The 7,701-nt window shown below is 32.3% G+C and overlaps 1 long non-coding RNA gene across 1 annotated transcript; it reads left to right on the top strand.

Annotated features, from left to right (window-relative positions):
* Positions 1-4,989: 4,989 nt before the first annotated feature.
* Positions 4,990-7,329, top strand: LOC145103654 (uncharacterized). The gene is made up of 4 exons (XR_013706952.1): positions 4,990-5,282; positions 5,359-5,813; positions 6,684-6,793; positions 6,998-7,329. It is a non-coding gene; the product is annotated as an uncharacterized LOC145103654 (long non-coding RNA).
* Positions 7,330-7,701: the final 372 nt, after the last annotated feature.

The following is a 7,701-nucleotide window of genomic DNA, read 5'->3' as shown; positions in this document are numbered from 1 at the left end:
AGAAATTGGTGTTCCCGAGTTTCATTAAATGAGGGAAGTGGAAGGAAGTGAAGAGAAATGAGAGGATCATTTTCCCTCCTAACTTTCCTTTCGATTTGGGAGGATTTGGAAATAAATAACAAAATGATTCATTTTCCTTCCAATTCTCTCCAACTCGAGAACACAAAAGAAAATTTTGTTTTCCTTTATTTTCTCTTCTTTTCTCTCATGAATTTCTTTTCTCTTTTCTTCTTTTCTTTTGTTAAACTCAGGAACGAGGCGGTAGCGCTGATCGGACTCCCGGTAAATAATAGTCAATAGCGTCGATAATAGTGACACTGCTATTTTAAAAGTCGTGGTCCTATACCTCGATGAACCGCTATAGTGCCACTATAGTGTGCGATTGATATCATAGATCCTAAGTAGTTTCCATTTAAAGGGTCTGATGTTTAGTCCCATATATGAAAGAATCGCCTATCTAAGACTAGGTCTCGGGGACTAGCTGGAGGCTAGCTAAATCAACCTCTGATTCTCATCAGAGACTGGTTTTTGACCATCAGAGACTGATTTTATTGGTCTTTAAATCCCATTTTTCTTGTAGTACTTATAGTTAAGTCTGTCTTTCATTTTTATTCAAAAAATGCATCTCAAAGTTTGCTCATAGGAAGTCTCCAACACCAGTTTAATAAGGATTAAAGTATGTCGTGTTCTTCTACACAAAGTATGTTTAAACCAAATGATATTATGCTTATAAAACACTAATAAATCTCAACATAACTATTATTAAAATATTTATGCAATTTTTAAATTTTAGATCACAATAATATGTATTCATCCATCAATCCATAAATCCAAGGGTGCTAGTAATAACATTTCGATAGAAATATGTATGTGCGTCGGTAACAATTTGCTTATTGAAAATTCTTTATTGTTTACGGATTTTCTTTTAGAGAATCTGTTTGATTTGTGAGTGTTTTAGTTGTTTATGGGTTTTTTTTTTTTTTTAAACGGCAAATAATTTAAATATCTTCTTTGTCTGGGATCGAACCCAGGACCTCCTAGTTAGTTGTTTATAGGTTTTCTTTTAAAAATTATTTTCCATATTGTTCTCTTTAATTAGTGCTCATTGTTTATTGATTATTGGTTTAGTTAATCCTATCAAGTTTCATTGCATTGTTGGGCCCAAACAAAATGCAAACCCATGCAACGACAATGAAATTTCTCTTAACATATAGTATAATAATGAAGATAATATTTGAAGGAATCACTCTTATCAAATATACACAATCAATTCACCCCAACATGAAAGTTATCAAATTGTGCATATAAAAAGTTGTAATCTCTTTTCAAGTACCAGTTTACTTCAAAAATCTATATATATATATATATATATATATATATATATATATATATATATATATATATATATATATATATAAAGCATGAAAGTTATCAAATTGTGCATATAACAAGTTGTAATCTCTTTTCAAGTAAAAGTCTACTTTAAAAATCATAGAAAATAAAACATAAGACAAACACGCACAAAATATATGTACTATTTTGTAGTCGCATAAGCAAGAAATATTCATCTTAAGGTTAATTGTCTTCACCATGGAATTGGGATTTTGAATATATATATATATATATATATATATATATATATATATATATATATATATATGCTATTGAAATTCAAATAAATTTGTAATCTATAAATAAGATTTATTAGACTAAGATCCATATAGTCCACCCTTCTTATGTTTGAACTGCGACAACATATTATTAAAAGCATGGTTTATTGGTTTACCGGTTTACCTTATCTATGTCATTGAGTCGCACCGTAACCGAAATCACAAATTAAGTCGCACCTCACACCTCATGTTACATATAGTTACCGATACAAAATATTTAAGAGTCTGTTTTGCCTCTGCCACAGTTGATCAAGAGCTAGACACTATAAACTATAAACTGCAATCTTAAGGATTAGAGATTTTAAGAATTTCTTGTAATGATAATATGTAAACTTAAGTGTACCAAATTCGTTCTTTAATATTCAACTAGGAAAAGGCTCGTGCGTTGCACGTGTCATTCTTTTTAGAAAAAAAAAAACGTCAGAAGAATATGTTAGACAAAAATGACAAAGAAAAAAGAAAATTGGTTGAATTTAGCAACTTTTTAGAAAACATGTGGCGAAAGTATGAATGTTAAAAAGTTTTGGTTGATAATAGAAGATAAAAAAATTATCAAAATAGAATAATGTTGGAAAATCGAAGACTAAATTGTAAATGGATTAAAGAAATGGAGCATTTTTCAGAAAATGTAAAAAACATGTGACAAAAGTCACAAATGACTCTTTTTAGAAGAAAAAAAATGCCAGAAGAATATGGTAGACGAAAAAAAAAGTCACAAATGACTCTTAGTGTATTAAACAACTCATTCATTCACAGTTTAATACATACATAAATTATCTTATATTTCAGAAGCGAACATCAAAAGAAAAACATATACATGGATCATAAAAGTGGATAAATTATTTGAAATCAACGAAGAAGATGAATGATAAATAGAACATATACTTACTCTACCACCAGCAGCAACATCAACACCGCCAACTACCATACGCTGCTATCAACCATCGCCACCACCAACCACCGGTGTCAATATCGCCAACATCTTTCCTTTCAAAATTAAATCTGGATAAAAAATCAGAATTCACAGTTTAATACAACATTTTCAACACTAATTCACAGCTTAATTCAATATTTCAGACATTATTCATCACTTAATGCTTCAAAAAAATACACATTCACAGCTTAGTAACTTACATATTTACAGATTAATACATAAAAAACATATATTTACAGCTTAAAACATACCTAATTTTGTTGAAGCATTTCATCAAACACCTTGTGTGCACCACACATACAAGATCTATAATGACCATATAAATCAGATATGAAGTAGATCTGATGCAGTGGTGGAACCATCGCTAGCCACTTCGAAATGCTTCGTATACACCAGATCTATATGCCTGAATTGCAACAAACACACCGGATCTGATCACATCTAAGAAATTGGTGTGTCTTTCGCTTCAGATCTGAAAGGTTAATGGTGGTTGGTGACCTTTCTAACAGACTGAGGCGAGGAGGCGGTGATGCTGGAATAGATATGATGAAATTGTGGAACCACCGTTGGCCACCATGAAATGAGTTGTATACACCAGATCCATGCTTTAAATTGCATCAAACACATCAGATATGACCAAATCTAAGAAATTAGTACATCTTTGACTTCAGATCTAAAAGATTAATGGCAGTTGGTAACTTTATGGTGTCTTTGAGATGAAGAACACAAAACCAGGAGTTTGAGCTGAAGAACAAGCAACCGGATCTCTCCAGAACTCCTTCAATCTCGTCGGAGCTCGCGGATCTTGACGTCAATGGCGGCGGAAATCATAGATCCATATCGGAGCTTGCAGATCTGGAGGTCATTAGTGGTGGAAATAATAGATCTGAACTGGAGCTTTAGATATGATCGAAGATACGATAGATCTGGTGGTTTTGGACTACAAGCAAAGCTGATGTTATAGTTTTCTGGAGGCGGCGATTGGAGGTGGTCGTAGATCTGGAGGCGCAAAAGAGTTTTTTCGTCAAGTAGTGGTCAGAAGTTTTTCTCGGACGCTAGTGTTTCAGTCGGAGAAGTCATCGGCGACTAATAGAAGCTCATTGGAAGGAGATGACGATGGGGGTAGGTAGTGGGTGTGACGTTTGGCTTCAGATCTGAGAGATTGGAAGTGGTGGTGGTGAGTTTAGTCGGCGGTATGAAGCAGTGATAAAACGACGGCGATGGAAGGAGGCGATGGTTGTGGGTGGATTCGGCAGGTTGCACCAGTAGGTGGCGACGGTAAGTGGTGGCAGTAGGTGGTGCTAGGTTTATAGTTCTTGAAGGTTCATAAGAAAGTTAGAAGGAGATGAGAGAGTTTGAAAAAGTTTCAGAAAATTTGAAAATGTTTTTGAAATTTGAATGTATAATCTAATTTTTAGTTTAATCATTGTAATATTAGGAATGTATCAGGACAAAAATATAATTAAAATAGTTCTCAACCTTTAGTGGTTCTCATTTGATATTCTCTCTCTCTCTCTCTCTCTCTCTCTCTATATATATATATATATATATATATATATATATATATATATATATATATATATATATATATACACTAGATGTGTGCCCGCGCAAAGCGGCGACGATAAATAATTTGTTTGGAGAATAGTTTATTACGGAAAACAATTATTAGATTTTTTTATTAGTTATTATGTAATAAAAAATTACCATTTTTAAATAAAAATATATATGTTTATATTGCATGTTTATACTAATGATGCAAATTAATTAATATTGATGTTTAATTAGTTTAATAAATGTCAATTAATTTATATACATGAATTTAATATTTTAATATTTTCATTTTGCTTCAAATTTAATTACTTAATTACTTTCCTTAATTCAAGTTTTCAAACTTTTAGTAAGTATTAATGAATTATTTATACATAATTGGTTTGTATAAAAAGATTTGCAACTTATACATCTTAAAATTCAATATATGACTAATATGCTTTATAATATAGTATAATATATATATATATATATATATATATATATATATATATATATATAATTGTTTTATTTTATTTTATTTGATGATAAAAAAACTTTATTTCTCCACTAAAAGTCTAAAATCATATATGAGTTGATTCTAGAATTAAAATTATTGTTTCAGTTTTATTATAAATGCCTCTTTTTAATTGTCACTTATATATATACTAATTTTGAAGTAATTTTGAAGTACATGATGAACCGGAGTTGATTTCTATTGGACCATTTCTATAATTTTGAAGTACATGATGAATAGGAGTTGATTTCTATTGGACCACTTCTAATTTTTTTTTTCTTTTTTGGTCTGGTTGGTTTTTTTTAATGTTTTGTTGTAGACGGTGGATTACACGTGCAATCAGCTCTGTGTTTGCTGGACGTGACGTTTTCCACCGTTTAAGAGTTCCTCGCTTTTGATCCTTCTTTCAATCGGTTTCTATCTGATGGTAGACCATTCCACCGTCTCTCTCACAACGTCGCAACTTATCGGCTTATGCTTCTGGATCGACGCCTCCAATTACCTTCTAATCGACCGATGAGGTTGACGCATACTACTTCTTCGATGGCGGTTTAGGTAGAGGACGTTGGTAGTTAGATTTTACTCCAGTCAAGCAGGAACCACCAATTTTTTACTGGACTTGATCTTAAAGGTAAACTTCAGACCCTAGAATTTATAATTTCTATTGAGATCCTGAAATTTGTGATATATGATGAAATTGTTTCCAGGCGATTGATAATGGCCACTTTGAAGGACGTTACAGAGCACAACAACCCCAGGCACCGACGAGCAACCTGTGGTTATAGACGACAAGGAGATTTTGAGGCGGAGCAGGATTTCCGATGAAGTTTGATGCAGGGAGTTTACTCGAAGAAGTAGAACGATTACAACTTGAAGACTCCTCTAAACCTCTCTCAAAGCGTCATTCCCCGTCACCCATCGATGCTTCCTCAACCACTCAATTTATCCTCTCTCAAATCAACTCTCCTACCTCCACCGCCGACGGTCGGTGTTGTTATTCACCATCCATGATGGCGATGCTGCCAAGGGAGAGAAACCCTCTCCATTTCCCTCATGCATCGATAAGCAGACAGGAAAAAAAAAGAATAACATTCGTTGGCGTTGCTGGCTACTGTGGTGGTCCGACGGGACTGTAGGGACGAAATCGTTGACACCCCATCAGGTTCGGTCTTCTTGGTTCTAACTTTAAATTGATTATGCTTCACAAATTGGCCCATTTACAGTTAATTAATTACATAAATTTTGCTGTTTCTTATGTTTTCAGATAAAATCCCAAACCTACCTATCCTTATTTTATCAATTGGTATCAATCGACTTTTCTTTTGATATTCAATCGAAATTTTGAGTGCAGTACATTGATCTTGACATCAAATGGCTTCATCGTAACCATCTGCAATTAATTCCACTGTCCTTTTCTCTTTCTTTCTCTATTCTACACCACAGAAACTCCAAACGATAAACACTGTCGTTTCCTTTGCCCAATATCTACCTTATTCGTGTTTGTCCTGTGGAGGTTTGATTCCGTTTCTTTTTATCGTCACTGACACCAAAGTTCCTTAATCCTTATATAAACCTCATTCAATCCTTCTTTAGGATGCAAAAGAGTAGCTTAACATTTCGGCATCCGTATTTATATATGGGTTTTGTTATTATGCATGTAAACTGTTGGACAAAATGTCTCAGTGAGTAAACATATTGGAAACTATAAATGTAAACTTTTAAGTATTTACTCCATTCAGTCATATTCTTGTATGCGCAATACAAAGAGAGTTTATAATATTGATTTTTTTTATTTGAATTTGGTTGTATGATACACAATAATTGTTTTTAGGTTTTAGCAGCGACTTTAAGGAAATATTGTGAGGGTGAGAATCGATTTTTGATTTCATTAAGGAAACAACCCATTTGTCCTATTTTTAAAAAAAATATCTTTATTTTTTTATGGCACCAGTAATCTTTATATCAATCTATAAAAATTCTTTATTTTTTTCCAAAAAATTGTATTTATTGATTAAAAAAATTACATATTAAGGTGTTGAGGAAGAAAGGGCATTCGTACTGTGAGATAATCAATGAAAGTCAGATCAAGTCTGTGTTCAAAAATGAATTTCACTACAAAGAAATGAGAAAGCATTGTTAAAGGTAATACAGTAAATCAGAGTTTTCTTCCACATGCTATATCAATTATTTTTGGATTTGGTATAGAATTGTTTTTGAAAGATAAAGGTAAGGTAAGGTCAGGAGCTTTCATTTTCAAATTGCATGGACTAAACACAACTAAGTTCTCTCATTTCAGCTTTACTTCTTACTATTTGGTCTCATTTTATTTTTTTCTGTTAATTGCAGGTGTTTGCAGCTGATACTGACAAACTTTTATGTAATGAAATTTAGTGTGAATTAGGTTCCATGCTATAAAAGGAGTTGCAGAGAAGCTATGTCTAATGAGATTTGTGTTGGATAGGGTTGTTTAGACTTCAACAGGTGTGCTTTTGGGATGGCGGCAGGTGCTTCTTCCTCTAATTTACCCTTTTTCTTTTTGAAACCCACCCTAAGTTATCTACAAATGGAATTTGTATTTCTGCTATGGTAATGTAATTTTTGAGTGGAATTGGAGTTTGAAAGAATTGTAATCTATCACGTTTTTGTTTCAAAAGAAATAGAATGAAATCCAATTCCAATGCGGGATTCTTCTCTAGTTTAAAACATTTTCCAATTGATTGGTCTGCTTGAAAATTAAAATAGCCTTTTAACGATTCCCTTTAAAAAACAATATTTCTCCATAATACTAGAAAAACAAATTTTCGAATTGCAAAATTTTAGTTTTTTTTATCACATAATGAAACAAGTCATCAATATCATAAAAAATAAAAAAATAAACTTGTAAAACAACCGAACATGTAATAATAACGGCCATACTATATATTAACTCCACGAGCCTTGTAAAGTTAATTTGATCAAATTTTATGACCGATCTATATTACAATAATGACTTGTTTTTAAAATATACACAATCTTCATGACTTGTTTTTAATCTTCGTCTTCATTTGGAA

This window comes from Lactuca virosa, chromosome 1 (assembly GCF_052849685.1).
Source record: "Lactuca virosa cultivar CGN04683 chromosome 1, Lactuca_virosa_CGN04683_v6, whole genome shotgun sequence".
Classification (NCBI taxonomy): domain Eukaryota; kingdom Viridiplantae; phylum Streptophyta; class Magnoliopsida; order Asterales; family Asteraceae; genus Lactuca; species Lactuca virosa.
The sequence above is the reverse complement of the archived record's forward strand: the minus strand, read 5'-3'. Positions and strand labels throughout refer to the sequence as shown.